Raw genomic sequence first — 22,820 nt, forward strand, 5'->3', positions numbered from 1 at the left:
AGTAAGGGGCGATATGTACGATATTAAACCTTAATGTAAAAAAAATATGATTTTTTTACATTAAGGGTTGCGGGTTGTCACTCTTAATATAATTTATTTCTTCTTACAATAAGAGTATTGTCTTAATTAAGGCTTGTAACATACCATAACATCACGGGGAATGCTAGTCGAGCATACACCACTCTAAGGGAGGTAATTTGTTGTGGTAGTTGCATAGCCTAGTGTCACATAACTACAAGTCAATACAACAAGGAAATACATAAACACAAGCCTCGCTGTGGTTGTTGTATGCACTGAACACCTACACTGTCGATCGGGTGATCTACTCCTACATGTAAGTACAATCAGATTTCTGTCAAGCCTCAAGACTTCCTGCGTTAATGAAAACAATCGACTTTAAAAGTTAATGGGCATCTAAATACATGTATGTAGTGTTGTCTATATTTAGAGTGATCTCCACCATGTCAGATTAAACCGAAACCAGATGTACATTGTAGTATCCGCCATCTTTGCTACACATTTGGATTGAAATGTGACGAATAAAAATCCACCTTGGTTGTTAACATAGAATCTGAGCACTATCAAATTACTTAGTAGGATCATTTTCTAGAATTCAATTACGGGCAGTTCAAGGATTTTAAACTAAATTGTGAGTGTTTTAAATTGTTCACTTATAATAGTTGAGTGTGTGTGTGTGTGTGTGTGTGTGTGTGTGTGTGAGAGAGAGAGAGAGAGAGAGAGAGAGAGAGAGAGAGAGACGGAGAGAGAGACACACGGAGACAGACATAGGCTAATAGGGGCTTGGCTCTGTGTTCGCTCATCACGCCGCCGAAGCCCGGTTTGACGCCTGTATTATCTAGATTACAGTAACCCACTGTGTCGTATCTTGTTCAGACAGAGACAGGCAGATGTGGTGTGTGTGTGAGATTGTCACATGAATCTTAACCTCCATTTGGGTTAGGTGATTCCCCTGTAATTAGCATTTGCAAAGAATCAAGTATCGGCTAGTTGTATAAGATTGTTTTGCCATTTAATGGTCGTATCGAGGATATAGCTGAAGAGGTGACAATGATAGATTATCGGGTGTTGATGCATGTTACAGTGCCGTCATGGGTTATCTCCCTTTCGTTAGGCAGACAGTTGTTGGACAGTGGAGTAGAGGGTTAATTGGGGCAAAACCCACAGCTATGATGGAACAGTCCTGCCCAGCACTGATAAAATAAAAAAAAATTAATATTCATAATCATTTACATTTTGTAGTGCTATGAATGATACTAACATTGTCTATGAGATGTTGTCAAATATAAAGAATGTTTAACGCATAACACTTTGTTGAGTATAGGCCTATCGGTCAATCCATATTATTCATCTGAGGTACCAGTATGATGCCAGTATGATACTAGTATGATGCCAGTATGATGCCAGTATGATACCAGTATGATACCAGTACAATGCCAGTACGATGCCAGTACGATACCAGTATGATGCCAGTATGATGCCAGTATGATACCATTATGATGCCAGTATGATACCAGTATGATGCCAGTACGATGCCAGTATGAGACCAGTATGATGCCAGTATGATACCAGTATGATGCCAGTATGATGCCAGTATGGTACCAGTATGATACCAGTATGATGCCAGTATGATGCCAGTATGAGACCAGTATGATGCCAGTATGATGCATGTATGGTACCAGTATGATACCAGTATGATGCCAGTATGAGACCAGTATGATGCCAGTATGATACCATTACGATACCAGTATGATGCCAGTACGATGCCAGTATGATGCCAGTATGATACCAGTATGATACCAGTATGATACCAGTATGATGCCAGTATGATTCCAGTATGATACCATTATGATACCAGTATGATGCCAGTATGATACCAGTATGATACCAGTATGATACCAGTACAATGCCAGTACGATGCCAGTACGATACCAGTATGATGCCAGTATGATGCCAGTATGATACCATTATGATGCCAGTATGATACCAGTATGATGCCAGTACGATGCCAGTATGAGACCAGTATGATGCCAGTATGATACCAGTATGATGCCAGTATGATGCCAGTATGGTACCAGTATGATACCAGTATGATGCCAGTATGATGCCAGTATGAGACCAGTATGATGCCAGTATGATGCCTGTATGGTACCAGTATGATACCAGTATGATGCCAGTATGAGACCAGTATGATGCCAGTATGATACCATTACGATACCAGTATGATGCCAGTACGATGCCAGTATGATGCCAGTATGATACCAGTATGATACCAGTATGATACCAGTATGATGCCAGTATGATTCCAGTATGATACCATTATGATACCAGTATGATGCCAGTATGATACCAGTATGATACCAGTATGATGCCAGTATGATACCAGTATGATGCCAGTATGATGCCTGTAAGTACCAGTATGATGCCAGTATGAGACCAGTATGATGCCAGTATGATACCATTACGATACCAGTATGATGCCAGTACGATGCCAGTATGATACCAGTATGATGCCAGTATGATACCAGTATGATACCAGTATGATACCAGTATGATGCCAGTATGATTCCAGTATGATACCATTATGATACCAGTATGATGCCAGTATGATACCAGTATGATACCAGTATGATGCCAGTATGACACCAGTATGATGCCAGTATGATGCCAGTATGATGCCAGTATGATACCAGTATGATGCCAGTATGACACCAGTATGATGCCAGTATGATGCCAGTATGATGCCAGTATGACACCAGTATGATACCAGTATGATGCTGTGCTGTGCACTCAACCAGAAACGTTGTTGTTATAAGGTGTCTGACAACTGGCTGTCTAACAAACGGGAGGTTACCCCTCCATGGCATGGATCGTCGGCCCTCGTGCATTCAGCTACTGGGTGTCCTGGCCGCCGAGATATAGCTTAGGACGTGCAGAGAGTGTGTTTGTTGTTCGGCGCCGCTCTCGGCAATAGTCCATCCATTTAAAGGCTTTTTATATATAAATCAGTCTGAACCAACAGTCATTGACACCATAAGCATCAATCCACGCAATGAGGAAACGAAGGCATGGAATCAGCCAAGTCAGCGAATCTGACCATCCGATCCCGTTAGTCGTCTCTTACGAGAAGCACGGGTTGCCGAAGACTTATTCAATGTATATACGGCGCAGGAGGAGCAACAGGTTCTATGTTCGTACCCGGCATTCCCACGGGTCTGGACAATCGGGGGGCGGTCGGGTAGCCTAGTGGTTAAAGCGTTCGCTCGTCACGCCGAAGACCCGGGTTCGATTCCCGACATGGGTACAATGTGTGAAGCCCATTTCTGGTGTCCCCCGCCGTGATATTGCTGGAATATTGCTAAAAGCGGCGTAAAACCATACTCACTCACTCACTCTGGACAATCGGGGGTGAAATAAGTTTCACGTTCTCTGAAGCGACACAGGATTTCGTGTTAAGATTATAAACATGTGAACATTTCGTTTCAGAATCACTCCCGCTAAAAGGACACGCATCAATGAAACGGGTCATACCGACCTCCTGTATATTTCCCATCTGTGACTGGCCTAAACAGTGAAATGAACTGTGAACATGGTCGAAACTCCAAAATATGTCACAATTCGAGGGTAGGTATTTTTCTATCAATGAAAAGTTTTACATAAGTCATAATCAATTCCAATAATTGTCAATAATGACAACTTGTTTTTTGCAAGTTAAAGAACTCCAGTACTTATTTTACTTTAAGGTCATACTTGTCATGGATGTGAAAGTGTTCGAGCGTCATTACCGGAGTCGGATGTATATATAGATGAAGGACTGACATACCCAATACCTTTCTGCATACATTTTGATGTGACTTTAGTGAACCCCCCTGCCACCAAACAGTTGCAACCTACACCAAAGGAACGTCGTCAACAACGCCGCACTGCTACCGATAACCTTGCAGTCCTCGTGTCTGCTGTTGGAAACTCCGGGGGAGGTGCTGTGTTGGTTCACATTGGCGGGGTGTCCACGAAAGATAAATACCATGGCTTCTTTGATGAAATGGTTGACGAAAAACTACATGGGCTTATTGAAAATGGCACCTTGTTTTCAAATGCATACAAAAAGATTTGGCTTGAAAGCCTTGATAGCACTTATTGGGGATATTTGTTGTTAGTTGTAGCGCAAGGCCAGCCCTTTGTCACTGCAAATCTTAATACGGCAATCACCCTTGACGACAGAATACTACAAGCCACAGGAACAGTTGTAAGGACTATTTTACAGAATAAAAACGAATTTGCCAGTAGACTAAACTTAAGTCGCCCCAAACCTGACAACGAAACGTTTAATATCCAGACAAAGCGGTTCCAACCAAACATCCCATTGCCTGAAACATCGGCCCTCACTGATTACATATGGCACACTTTACGCCTTAGAGAATATCTGAGTGCCTTTGCCAAATGCAGTGACGGAGGATCATTTTATGTGGGAATTGAGGAACAAGAAACCGAGAGTGACGGTTATAAAACGAAGGTCTTGTCTGAAAAGGGCATTGACACTTCGTTCCTAGCAACCCCGCAACAAATAGATATCTGCAAGGACCAACTGAAACGTCGGTGTGTGGACGAAATGCTCTTCTGTACATATGAAGGACACTTTGAACGCCCGAAAGAAACATCCTTTCACATAAGTTTTCGTGACCTGGGAAATTCAAGGTACATCTTGGAAGTTGCAGTGTGTTTCTTGCCGGGCATCCTGTTTTATGACCCCAAGGGACCAGGAGCTTATTACTGGGACCTCCAAAGCAATACACCCAAAAGGATTACCGAAGAAGAGTGGTACCGAAGGATTCTGGGGAATTAAGTAAGTAGAATAAAATTATGTAGGTAAATGAACTTTCATATATATATATGCACACACACGAAATATGTGTAATATATATACATATACATTTCACACACACACATATATATATACATAGAATTTCATTGCTCTCTCTCTCTCTCTCTCGCTCACGCTTTCTCTGTATGTATATTTATCGTATATATGTCAAATTATGCTAGAGCATAATGAACCTTCAATGTTTTCTTAATACACCAATAGCGTGTATTATTTCATGTTGCCTTTAGCCTTCAGTGAAGATTTGTTTTTGATAACCCAAGTGAGAAATATTGACCACAATGAATAGTTGTAATCCCCCAATAATCTATAACTATAACGACACGTACAACGACACGCCGGTGTTAATGGAGTACGTTGTCAGGACAGCGAGTGAACCCACACAATAATATATTGATATGGTTGGTCCAAAAGTGAACAACAGAAGCGTGATGTGCGCCATTGTTGAAAGTGATTGGTCCAAATGTGAACAATAAAAAGGCGATGTATGCCACCGTCGGTATGATTGGTCCAAAAGTGAACAATAAAAAGGCGATGTCTGCCACCGTCGGTATGATTGGTCCAAAAGTGAACAATAAAAAGGCGATGTCTGCCACCGTCGGTATGATTGGTCCAAATGTGAACAATAAAGGCGTGATGTGTGCCATCGTTGATATGATTGGTCCAAAAGTGAACAGCAAAATGACAGTAACAACATTAACGGCATACTACAACATTAAAAGTATACTACAACCTAAACATGACACTATAACCTTAAAAGTATACTACCACCTTCACATGACAAAACAATCTTAACATGATACTACAACCTTAACAGTATACTACAAACATAACATGATACCATAATCTTAACGTGATACTACAACCTTAACATGACACTACAAACTTAACATGATACTACAACCTTAACGGTATAATACAACCTTAATATGATACTACAACCTTAACAGTATACTACAACCTTAACAGTATACTGCAAACTTAACAGTATACTACAGCCTTAAAATGATACCACAACCTTAACATGATACTCCAACCTTAACAGTATAATACACCCTTAACATGAAACTACCACCTTAACATGATACTACAACCTTACCATATACTACAACCTTACCATGATACTACAACCTTAACGTGATACTGCAACCTTAACATGATACTACAACCTTAACATGATACTACAACCTTACCATGACACTACAACCTTAACATGATACTACAGCCTTAACATGATACTACAGCCTTAACATGATACTACAGCCTTAACATGATACTACAGCCTTAACATGATACTACCACCTTAACAGTATACTGCAGCCTTAACATGATACTACAACCTTAACAGTATACTACAACCTTAACACGATACTACAGCCTTAACAGTATACTACAGACTTAACATGATACTACAACCTTAACATGATACTACAACCTTAACAGTATTCTACAAACATAACAGTATACTACAACCTTAACATGATAATACAACCTTAACGGTATAATTCAGCCTTAACAGTATACTACAACCTTACCATGATACTACAGCCTTAACATGATACTACAGCCTTAACATGATACTACAACCTTAACATGATACTACAACCTTAACAGTATACTACAGCCTTAACATGATACTACAACCTTAACATGATATTACAGCCTTAACAGTATACTACAACCTTAACAGTATACTGCAACATTAACGTGACACTACAACATTAACATGATACTACAACCTTAACATGATACTACAACCTTAACATAATACTACAACCTTAACATGATACTACAGCCTTAACATGATACTACAACCTTAACATGATACTACAAACTTAACATGATACTACAACCTTAACATGATACTACAACCTTAACAGTATACTACAGACTTAACATGATACTACAACCTTAACATGATACTACAACCTTAACAGTATTCTACAAACATAACAGTATACTACAACCTTAACATGATAATACAACCTTAACGGTATAATTCAGCCTTAACAGTATACTACAACCTTAACATGATACTACAGCCTTAACAGTATACTACAGCCTTAACATGATACTACAACCTTAACAGGTTACTACAACCTTAACAGTATTCTACAAACATAACATGATACTACAACCTTAACATGATAATACAACCTTAACGGTATAATTCAGCCTTAACAGTATACTACAACCTTAACATGATACTACAACCTTAACATGATACTACAACCTTAACATGATACTACAACCTTAACATGATACTACAACCTTAACATGATACTACAGCCTTAAAATGATACTACAACCTTAACATGATATTACAGCCTTAACAGTATACTACAACATTAACGAGATACTACAACCTTAACATGATACTACAACCTTAACAGTATACTACAACATTAACGTGATACTACAACCTTAACATGATGCTATAGCCTTAACAGTATACTGCAACATTAACGTGACACTACAACCTTAACATGATACTACAACCTTAACATGATACTAAAACCTTAACATAATACTACAACCTTAACATGATACTACAACCTTAACATAATACTACAGCCTTAACATGATACTACATCCTTAACGGTATACTACAACCTTAACGTGATACTACAACCTTAACATGATACTACAACCTAAACATGATACTACACAACTACAGCCTTAACATGATACTAGAACCTTAACATGATACTACAGCCTTAACATGATACTACAAACTAAAGATGATACTACAACCTTAACAGTATACTACAACATTAACGTGACACTACAACCTTAACATGATACTATAGCCTTAACAGTATACTACAACATTAACGTGATACTACAGCCTAACATGATACTACAGCCTTAACATGAGACTACAGCCTTCACATGATACTACAACCTTAACATGATACTACAACCATAACATGATACTACAACATTAACGTGATACTACAACCTTAACATGATACTACAACCATAGCATGATACTACAACCTTAACATGATACTACAGCATTAACGTGATACTACAACCTAAACATGATACTACAACCTTAACATGATACTACAACCTTAACATGATACTACAACCTTAACATAATACTACAACCTGAACATGATACTACAACCTTAACATGATACTACAACCTGAACATGATACTACAACCTTAACATGATACTACAGCATTAACGTGATACTACAACCTTAACATGATACTACAACCTTAACATGATACTACAACCTTAACATGATACTACAACCTTAACATGATACTACAACCTTAACATGATACTTCAACCTTAACATGATACTACAGCATTAACGTGATACTACAACCTTAACATGATACTACAACCTTAACATGATACTACAACCTTAACATGATACTACAACCTTAACATGATACTACAACCTTAACATGATACTACAGCATTAATGTGATACTACAACCTTAACATGATACTTCAACCTTAACATGATACTACAACCTTAACATGATACTACAACCTTAACATAATACTACAACGTGAACATGATACTACAACCTTAACATGATACTACAACCTTAACATGATACTACAACCTTAACATAATACTACAACCTGAACATGATACTACAACCTTAACATGATACTACAACCTGAACATGATACTACAACCTTAACATGATACTACAACCTTAACATGATACTACAACCTTAACATGATACTAAAACCTTAACATGATACTACAACCTGAACATGATAGTACAACCTGAACATGATACTACAACCTTAACGTGATACTACAACCTTAACATAATACTACAACGTTAACATGATACTACAACCTTAACATGATACTACAACCTTAACATGATACTAAAACCTTAACATGATACTACAACCTGAACATGATACTACAACCTGAACATGATACTACAACCTTAACATGATACTACAACCTTAACATAATACTACAACCTTAACATGATACTACAACCTTAACATGATAGTACAACCTTCACATGATACTACAACCTTAACATGATACTACAACCTTCACATGATACTACAACCTGAACATGATACTACAACCTGAACATGATACTACAACCTTAACATGATACTAAAACCTGAACATGATACTACAACCTTAACATGATACTACAACCTGAACATGATACTACAACCTTAACATAATACTACAACCTTAACATAATACTACAACCTGAACATGATACTACAACCTTAACATGATACTACAACCTGAACATGATACTACAACCTTAACATGATACTACAACCTTAACATGATACTACAACCTTAACATGATACTAAAACCTTAACATGATATTACAACCTGAACATGATACTACAACCTGAACATGATACTACAACCTTAACGTGATACTACAACCTTAACATAATACTACAACCTAACATGATACTACAACCTTAACATGATACTACAACCTTAACATGATACTAAAACCTTAACATGATACTACAACCTGAACATGATACTACAACCTGAACATGATACTACAACCTTAACATGATACTACAACCTTAACATAATACTACAACCTTAACATGATACTACAACCTTAACATGATACTACAACCTTAACATGATAGTACAACCATAACATGATACTACAACCTTAACATGATACTACAGGATTAACGTAATACTACAACCTTAACATGATACTACAATCTTAACATGATACTACAACCTTAACATGATACTAAAACCTTAACATGATACTACAACATTAACGTGATACTACAACCTTAACATGATACTACAACCATAACATGATACTACAACCTTAACATGATACTACAGGATTAACGTAATACTACAACCTTAACATGATACTACAATCTTAACATGATACTACAACCTTAACATGATACTAAAACCTTAACATGATACTACAACATTAACATGATACTACAACCTTAACAGTATCCCACAACCTTAACATGATACTACAACCTTAACATGATACTACAACCTTAACATGATACTACAGCATTAACGTGATACTACAACCTTAACAGTATACTACAACCTTAACAGGATACTACAACCTTAACATGATACTAAAACCTTAACAGTATACTACAAACTTAACAGTGAACTACAACCTTAACAGTATACTACAACCTTAACAGTATGCTACAACCTTAACAGTATCCCACAACCTTAACAGGATACTACAACCTTAACATGATACTACAACCTTAACAGTATGCTACAACGTGAACATGATACTACAACCTCAACATGATACCACAACATTAACAGTATACTACAAACTTAACAGTGTACTACAACGTAACATGATACTACAACCTTAACAGGATACTACAACCTTAACAGTATACTACAACCTTAACAGTATAGTACAAACTTAACAGTGAACTACAACCTTAACAGTATACTACAACCTTAACAGTATACTACAACCTTAACAGTATCCCACAACCTTAACAGGATACTACAACCTTAACATGATACTACAACCTTAACAGTATGCTACAACCTTAACATGATACTACAACATTAACTTTATGCTACAACCTTAACAGGATACTACAACCTTAACAGTGTACTACAACCTTAACAGTATACTACAACCTTAACATGATACTACAACCTTAACATGATACTAAAACCTTAACATGATACTACAACCTGAACATGATAGTACAACCTGAACATGATACTACAACCTTAACATAATACTACAACCTTAACATGATACTACAACCTTAACATGATACTACAACCTTAACATGATACTACAACCTTAACATGATACTACAACCTGAACATGATACTACAACCTGAACATCATACTACAACCTTAACATGATACTACAACCTTAACATAATACTACAACCTTAACATGAAACTACAACCTTAACATGATAGTACAACCTTAACATGATACTACAACCTTAACATGATACTACAACCTTAACATGATACTACAACCTGAACATGATACTACAACCTGAACATGATACTACAACCTTAACATGATACTAAAACCTGAACATGATACTACAATCTTAACATGATACTACAACCTGAACATGATACTACAACCTTAAGATAATACTACAACCTTAACATAATACTACAACCTGAACATGATACTACAACCTTAACATGATACTACAACCTGAACATGATACTACAACCTTAACATGATACTACAACCTTAACATGATACTACAACCTTAACATGATACTAAAACCTTAACATGATACTACAACCTGAACATGATACTACAACCTGAACATGATACTACAACCTTAACGTGATACTACAACCTTAACATAATACTACAACCTTAACATGATACTACAACCTTAACATGAAACTACAACCTTAACATGATACTAAAACCTTAACATGATACTACAACCTGAACATGATACTACAACCTGAACATGATACTACAACCTTAACATGATACTACAACCTTAACATAATACTACAACCTTAACATGATACTACAACCTTAACATGATACTACAACCTTAACATGATAGTATAACCATAACATGATACTACAACCTTAACATGATACTACAGGATTAACGTAATACTACAACCTTAACATGATACTACAATCTTAACATGATACTACAACCTTAACATGATACTAAAACCTTAACATGATACTACAACATTAACGTGATACTACAACCTTAACATGATACTACAACCATAACATGATACTACAACCTTAACATGATACTACAGGATTAACGTAATACTACAACCTTAACATGATACTACAATCTTAACATGATACTACAACCTTAACATGATACTAAAACCTTAACATGATACTACAACATTAACATGATACTACAACCTGAACAGTATCCCACAACCTTAACATGATACTAAAACCTGAACATGATACTACAACCTTAACATGATACTACAGCATTAACGTGATACTACAACCTTAACATGATACTACAACCTTAACTTGATACTACAACCTTAACATGATACTAAAACCTTAACATGATACTACAACCTGAACATGATACTACAACCTGAACATGATACTACAACCTTAACATGATACTACAACCTTAACATAATACTACAACCTTAACATGATACTACAACCTTAACATGATAGTACAACCTTAACATGATACTACAATCTTAACATGATACTACAACCTTAACATGATACTACAACCTTAACATGATACTACAACCTTAACGTGATACTACAACCTTAACATAATACTACAACCTTAACATGATACTACAACCTTAACATAATACTACAACCTTCACATGATAGTACAACCTGAACAGTATAGTACAACCTTAACATAATACTACAACCTTAACGTGATACTACAACCTTAACATAATACTACAACCTTAAATTGATACTACAACCTTAACATGATACTACAACCTGAACAGTATACTACAGACTTAACATGATACTACAGCCTTCACATGATACTACAGCCTTCACATGAAACTACAACCTTAACATGATACTACAACCTTAACATAATACTACAACCTTAACATGATATTACAGCCTTCACATGATACTACAACATTAACATGATACTACAACCTTAACATGATACTACAACCTTAACATGATACTAAAACCTGAACATGATACTACAACCTTAACATGATACTACAACCTTAACATGATACTACAACCTGAAGATGATACTACAACCTTAACATAATACTAGAACCTTAACATAATACTACAACCTGAACATGATACTACAACCTGAACATGATACTACAACCTGAACATGATACTACAACCTTAACGTGATACTACAACCTTAACATAATACTACAACCTTAACATGATACTACAACCTTAACATGATAGTACAACCATAACATGATACTACAACCTTAACATGATACTACAGGATTAACGTAATACTACAACCTTAACATGATACTACAACCTTAACATGATACTACAACCTTAACATGATACTAAAACCTTAACATGATACTACAACATTAACGTGATACTACAACCTTAACATGATACTACAACCATAACATGATACTACAACCTTAACATGATACTACAGGATTAACGTAATACTACAACCTTAACATGATACTACAATCTTAACATGATACTACAACCTTAACATGATACTAAAACCTTAACATGATACTACAACATTAACATGATACTACAACCTTAACAGTATCCCACAACCTTAACATGATACTACAACCTTAACATGATACTACAACCTTAACATGATACTACAGCATTAACGTGATACTACAACCTTAACATGATACTACAACCTTAACTTGATACTACAACCTTAACATGATACTAAAACCTTAACATGATACTACAACCTGAACATGATACTACAACCTGAACATGATACTACAACCTTAACATGATACTACAACCTTAAGATAATACTACAACCTTAACATGATACTACAACCTTAACATGATAGTACAACCTTAACATGATACTACAATCTTAACATGATACTACAACCTTAACATGATACTACAACCTTAACATGATACTACAACCTTAACGTGATACTACAACCTTAACATAATACTACAACCTTAACATGATACTACAACCTTAACATAATACTACAACCTTCACATGATAGTACAACCTGAACAGTATAGTACAACCTTAACATAATACTACAACCTTAACGTGATACTACAACCTTAACATAATACTACAACCTTAAAATGATACTACAACCTTAACATGATACTACAACCTGAACAGTATACTACAGACTTAACATGATACTACAGCCTTCACATGATACTACAGCCTTCACATGAAACTACAACCTTAACATGATACTACAACCTTAACATAATACTACAACCTTAACATGATACTACAACCTTAACATGATACTAAAACCTGAACATGATACTACAACCTGAACATGATACTACAACCTGAACATGATACTACAACCTGAACATGATACTACAACCTTAACATAATACTACAACCTAAACATAATACTACAACCTGAACATGATACTACAACCTTAACATGATACTACAACCTGAACATGATACTACAACCTTAACATGATACTACAACCTTAACATGATACTAAAACCTTAACATGATACTAAAACCTTAACATGATACTAAAACCTTAACATGATACTACAACCTGAACATGATACTACAACCTGAACATGATACTACAACCTTAACATGATACTATAACCTTAACATAATACTACAACCTTAACATGATACTACAACCTTAACATGATAGTACAACCTTAACATGATACTACAACCTTAACATGATACTACAACCTTAACATGATACTACAACCTGAACATGATACTACAACCTGAACATGATACTAGAATCTTAACATGACACTACAACCTTAACATGATACTAAAACCTTAAGATGATACTACAACCTTAACATGATACTACATACATAACATGATACTACAACCTTAACATGATACTACAGGATTAACGTAATACTACAACCTTAACATGATACTACAATCTTAATATGATACTACAACCTTAACATGATACTAAAACCTTAACATGATACTACAACATTAACATGATACTACAACCTTAACATGATAGTACAACCTTAACATGATACTACAACCTTAACATGATACTACAACCTTAACAGGATACTACAACCTGAACATGATACTACAACCTGAACATGATACTACAACCTTAACATGATACTAAAACCTGAACATGATACTACAACCTGAACATGATACTACAACCTTAACATGATACTACAACCTTAACATAATACTACAACCTTAACATAATACTACAACCTGAACATGATACTACAACCTTAACATGATACTACAACCTGAACATGATACTACAACCTTAACATGATACTACAACTTTAACATGATACTACAACCTTAACATGATACTAAAACCTTAACATGATACTACAACCTGAACATGATACTACAACCTGAACATGATACTACAACCTTAACGTGATACTACAACCTTAACATAATACTACAACCTTAACATGATACTACAACCTTAACATGATACTACAACCTTAACATGATACTAAAACCTTAACATGATACTACAACCTGAACATGATACTACAACCTGAACATGATACTACAACCTTAACATAATACTACAACCCTAACATAATACTACAACCTTAACATGATACTACAACCTTAACATGATACTACAACCTTAACATGATACTACAACCTTAACATGATACTACAACCTTAACATGATACTACACCCTGAACATGATACTACAACCTGAACATGATACTACAACCTTAACATGATACTACAACCTTAACATGATACTACAACCTTAACATGAAACTACAACCTTAACATGATACTACAACCTTAACATGATAGTACAACCGTAACATAATAATACAGCCTTAAAAGTATACTACAAACATAACAGTATACTACAACCTTAACATGATACTACAACCTTAACATGATACTACAACCTTAACATGATACTACAACCTTAACATGATACTACAACCGTAACATAATACTACAACCATAACATAATACTACAACCTCAACATGATACTACAACCTAAACATGATACTACACAACTACAGCCTTAACATGATACAAGAACCTTAACATGATACTACAACCTTAACATGATACTACAACCTTAACATGATAGTACAACCTTAACATGATACTACAATCTTAACATGATACTACAACCTTAACATGATACTAAAACCTTAACATGATACTACAACATTAACATGATACTACAACCTGAACAGTATCCCACAACCTTAACATGATACTAAAACCTGAACATGATACTACAACCTTAACATGATACTACAGCATTAACGTGATACTACAACCTTAACATGATACTACAACCTTAACTTGATACTACAACCTTAACATGATACTAAAACCTTAACATGATACTACAACCTGAACATGATACTACAACCTGAACATGATACTACAACCTTAACATGATACTACAACCTTAACATGATACTACAACCTGAACATGATACTACAACCTGAACATGATACTACAACCTTAACATGATACTACAACCTTAACATGATACTACAACCTTAACATGATACTACAACCTTAACATGAAACTACAACCTTAACATGATACTACAACCTTAACATGATAGTACAACCGTAACATAATAATACAGCCTTAAAAGTATACTACAAACATAACAGTATACTACAACCTTAACATGATACTACAACCTTAACATGATACTACAACCTTAACATGATACTACAACCTTAACATGATACTACAACCGTAACATAATACTACAACCATAACATAATACTACAACCTCAACATGATACTACAACCTAAACATGATACTACACAACTACAGCCTTAACATGATACAAGAACCTTAACATGATACTACAACCTTAACATGATACTACAACCTTAACATGATAGTACAACCTTAACATGATACTACAATCTTAACATGATACTACAACCTTAACATGATACTAAAACCTTAACATGATACTACAACATTAACATGATACTACAACCTGAACAGTATCCCACAACCTTAACATGATACTAAAACCTGAACATGATACTACAACCTTAACATGATACTACAGCATTAACGTGATACTACAACCTTAACATGATACTACAACCTTAACTTGATACTACAACCTTAACATGATACTAAAACCTTAACATGATACTACAACCTGAACATGATACTACAACCTGAACATGATACTACAACCTTAACATGATACTACAACCTTAACATAATACTACAACCTTAACATGATACTACAACCTTAACATGATAGTACAACCTTAACATGATACTACAATCTTAACATGATACTACAACCTTAACATGATACTACAACCTTAACATGATACTACAACCTTAACGTGATACTACAACCTTAACATAATACTACAACCTTAACATGATACTACAAACTTAACATAATACTACAACCTTCACATGATAGTACAACCTGAACAGTATAGTACAACCTTAACATAATACTACAACCTTAACGTGATACTACAACCTTAACATAATACTACAACCTTAAATTGATACTACAACCTTAACATGATACTACAACCTGAACAGTATACTACAGACTTAACATGATACTACAGCCTTCACATGATACTACAGCCTTCACATGAAACTACAACCTTAACATGATACTACAACCTTAACATAATACTACAACCTTAACATGATATTACAGCCTTCACATGATACTACAACATTAACATGATACTACAACCTTAACATGATACTACAACCTTAACATGATACTAAAACCTGAACATGATACTACAACCTTAACATGATACTACAACCTGAACATGATACTACAACCTGAAGATGATACTACAACCTTAACATAATACTAGAACCTTAACATAATACTACAACCTGAACATGATACTACAACCTGAACATGATACTACAACCTGAACATGATACTACAACCTTAACGTGATACTACAACCTTAACATAATACTACAACCTTAACATGATACTACAACCTTAACATGATAGTACAACCATAACATGATACTACAACCTTAACATGATACTACAGGATTAACGTAATACTACAACCTTAACATGATACTACAACCTTAACATGATACTACAACCTTAACATGATACTAAAACCTTAACATGATACTACAACATTAACGTGATACTACAACCTTAACATGATACTACAACCATAACATGATACTACAACCTTAACATGATACTACAGGATTAACGTAATACTACAACCTTAACATGATACTACAATCTTAACATGATACTACAACCTTAACATGATACTAAAACCTTAACATGATACTACAACATTAACATGATACTACAACCTTAACAGTATCCCACAACCTTAACATGATACTACAACCTTAACATGATACTACAACCTTAACATGATACTACAGCATTAACGTGATACTACAACCTTAACATGATACTACAACCTTAACTTGATACTACAACCTTAACATGATACTAAAACCTTAACATGATACTACAACCTGAACATGATACTACAACCTGAACATGATACTACAACCTTAACATGATACTACAACCTTAAGATAATACTACAACCTTAACATGATACTACAACCTTAACATGATAGTACAACCTTAACATGATACTACAATCTTAACATGATACTACAACCTTAACATGATACTACAACCTTAACATGATACTACAACCTTAACGTGATACTACAACCTTAACATAATACTACAACCTTAACATGATACTACAACCTTAACATAATACTACAACCTTCACATGATAGTACAACCTGAACAGTATAGTACAACCTTAACATAATACTACAACCTTAACGTGATACTACAACCTTAACATAATACTACAACCTTAAAATGATACTACAACCTTAACATGATACTACAACCTGAACAGTATACTACAGACTTAACATGATACTACAGCCTTCACATGATACTACAGCCTTCACATGAAACTACAACCTTAACATGATACTACAACCTTAACATAATACTACAACCTTAACATGATACTACAACCTTAACATGATACTAAAACCTGAACATGATACTACAACCTGAACATGATACTACAACCTGAACATGATACTACAACCTGAACATGATACTACAACCTTAACATAATACTACAACCTGAACATGATACTACAACCTTAACATGATACTACAACCTGAACATGATACTACAACCTTAACATGATACTACAACCTTAACATGATACTAAAACCTTAACATGATACTAAAACCTTAACATGATACTAAAACCTTAACATGATACTACAACCTGAACATGATACTACAACCTGAACATGATACTACAACCTTAACATGATACTATAACCTAACATAATACTACAACCTTAACATGATACTACAACCTTAACATGATAGTACAACCTTAACATGATACTACAACCTTAACATGATACTACAACCTTAACATGATACTACAACCTGAACATGATACTACAACCTGAACATGATACTACAATCTTAACATGACACTACAACCTTAACATGATACTAAAACCTTAACATGATACTACAACCTTAACATGATACTACATACATAACATGATACTACAACCTTAACATGATACTACAGGATTAACGTAATACTACAACCTTAACATGATACTACAATCTTAATATGATACTACAACCTTAACATGATACTAAAACCTTAACATGATACTACAACATTAACATGATACTACAACCTTAACATGATAGTACAACCTTAACATGATACTACAACCTTAACATGATACTACAACCTTAACAGGATACTACAACCTGAACATGATACTACAACCTGAACATGATACTACAACCTTAACATGATACTAAAACCTGAACATGATACTACAACCTGAACATGATACTACAACCTTAACATGATACTACAACCTTAACATAATACTACAACCTTAACATAATACTACAACCTGAACATGATACTACAACCTTAACATGATACTACAACCTGAACATGATACTACAACCTTAACATGATACTACAACTTTAACATGATACTACAACCTTAACATGATACTAAAACCTTAACATGATACTACAACATGAACATGATACTACAACCTGAACATGATACTACAACCTTAACGTGATACTACAACCTTAACATAATACTACAACCTTAACATGATACTACAACCTTAACATGATACTACAACCTTAACATGATACTAAAACCTTAACATGATACTACAACCTGAACATGATACTACAACCTGAACATGATACTACAACCTTAACATAATACTACAACCCTAACATAATACTACAACCTTAACATAATACTACAACCTTAACATGATACTACAACCTTAACATGATACTACAACCTTAACATGATACTACAACCTTAACATGATACTACAACCTGAACATGATACTACAACCTGAACATGATACTACAACCTTAACATGATACTACAACCTTTACATGATACTACAACCTTAACATGAAACTACAACCTTAACATGATACTACAACCTTAACATGATAGTACAACCGTAACATAATAATACAGCCTTAAAAGTATACTACAAACATAACAGTATACTACAACCTTAACATGATACTACAACCTTAACATGATACTACAACCTTAACATGATACTACAACCTTAACATGATACTACAACCGTAACATAATACTACAACCATAACATAATACTACAACCTCAACATGATACTACAACCTAAACATGATACTACACAACTACAGCCTTAACATGATACAAGAACCTTAACATGATACTACAACCTTAACATGATACTACAACCTTAACATGATAGTACAACCTTAACATGATACTACAATCTTAACATGATACTACAACCTTAACATGATACTACAACCTTAACATGATACTACAATCTTAACGTGATACTACAACCTTAACATAATACTACAACCTTAACATGATACTACAACCTTAACATAATAGTACAACCTTCACATGATAGTACAACCTGAACAGTATAGTACAACCTTAACATAATACTACAACCTTAACGTGATACTACAACCTTAACATAATACTACAACCTTAAAATGATACTACAACCTTAACATGATACTACAACGTGAACAGTATACTACAGACTTAACATGATACTACAGCCTTCACATGATACTACAGCCTTCACATGAAACTACAACCTTAACATGATACTACAACCTTAACATAATACTACAACCTTAACATGATACTACAGCCTTCACATGATACTACAACATTAACATGATACTACAACCTTAACATGATACTACAACCTTAACATGATACTAAAACCTGAACATGATACTACAACCTGAACATGATACTACAACCTGAACATGATACTACAACCTGAACATGATACTACAACCTTAACATAATACTACAACCTTAACATAATACTACAACCTGAACATGATACTACAACCTTAACATGATACTACAACCTGAACATGATACTACAATCTTAACATGATACTACAACCTTAACATGATACTACAACCTTAACATGATACTAAAACCTTAACATGATACTACAACCTGAACATGATACTACAACCTGAACATGATACTACAACCTTAACGTGATACTACAACCTTAACATAATACTACAACCTTAACATGATACTACAACCTTAACATGATACTACAACCTTAACATGATACTAAAACCTTAACATGATACTACAACCTGAACATGATACTACAACCTGAACATGATACTACAACCTTAACATGATACTACAACCTTAACATGATACTACAATCTTAACATAATACTACAACCTTAACATGATACTACAACCTGAACAGTATAGTACAACCTTAACATAATACTACAACCTTAACGTGATACTACAACCTTAACATAATACTACAACCTTAAAATGATACTACAACCTTAACATGATACTACAACCTGAACAGTATACTACAGACTTAACATGATACTACAGCCTTCACATGATACTACAGCCTTCACATGAAACTACAACCTTAACATGATACTACAACCTTAACATAATACTACAACCTTAACATGATACTACATCCTTCACATGATACTACAACATTAACATGATACTACAACCTTAACATGATACTACAACCTTAACATGATACTAAAACCTGAACATGATACTACAACCTGAACATGATACTACAACCTGAACATGATACTACAACCTTAACATAATACTACAACCTTAACATAATACTACAACCTGAACATGATACTACAACCTTAACATGATACTAGAACCTGAACATGATACTACAATCTTAACATGATACTACAACCTTAACATGATACTACAACCTTAACATGATACTAAAACCTTAACATGATACTACAACCTGAACATGATACTACAACCTGAACATGATACTACAACCTTAACGTGATACTACAACCTTAACATAATACTACAACCTTAACATGATACTACAACCTTAACATGATACTACAACCTTAACCTGATACTAAAACCTTAACATGATACTACAACCTGAACATGATACTACAACCTGAACATGATACTACAACCTTAACATGATACTACAACCTTAACATAATACTACAACCTTAACATGATACTAGAACCTTAACATGATAGTACAACCTTAACATGATACTACAACCTTAACATGATACTACAACCTTAACATGATACTACAACCTTAACATGATACTACAACCTTAACATGATACTACAATCTTAACATGATACTACAACCTTAACATGATACTAAAACCTTAACATGATACTACAACCTTAACATGATACTACAACCTTAACATGATACTACAACCATAACATGATACTACAACCTTAACATGATACTACAGGATTAACGTAATACTACAACCTTAACAGTATACTACAACCTTAACAGGATACTACAACCTTAACAGTATACTACAACCTTAACATTATACTACAACTTTAACATGATACTACAACCTCACCATGATACTACAACATTAACTTGATACTACAACCTTAACAGGATACTACAACCTTAACAGGATACTACAACCTTAATGGTATACTACAACCTTAACATTATACTACAACATTAACTTTATGCTACAACCTTAACAGGATACTACAACCTTAACAGTATACTACAACCTTAACAGTATACTACAACCTTAACAGGATACTACAACCCTAATGGTATACTACCACCTTAAC

General features: G+C 34.4%; 1 protein-coding gene across 2 annotated transcripts in view; it reads left to right on the forward strand.

Moving 5' to 3' along the window:
* The first annotated feature begins 237 nt into the window (after positions 1-237).
* Positions 238-22,820, forward strand: part of LOC124150293 — a 45,860-nt gene continuing 23,277 nt past the window's right edge. The window contains exons 1-3 of one of the 2 annotated variants that reach the window (XM_046522267.2): positions 238-334; positions 3,505-3,642; positions 3,762-4,861. The gene's annotated coding sequence lies outside the window, so the exon portion shown is untranslated. The remainder of the gene's footprint in view (positions 335-3,504; positions 3,643-3,761; positions 4,862-22,820) is intronic. The other variant, XM_048380765.1, reaches the window with a different exon arrangement.

The sequence above is a fragment of the Haliotis rufescens genome, unplaced genomic scaffold, assembly GCF_023055435.1.
Source record: "Haliotis rufescens isolate VD_foot unplaced genomic scaffold, xgHalRufe1.0.p SCAF_33, whole genome shotgun sequence".
Lineage (NCBI taxonomy): Eukaryota > Metazoa > Mollusca > Gastropoda > Lepetellida > Haliotidae > Haliotis > Haliotis rufescens.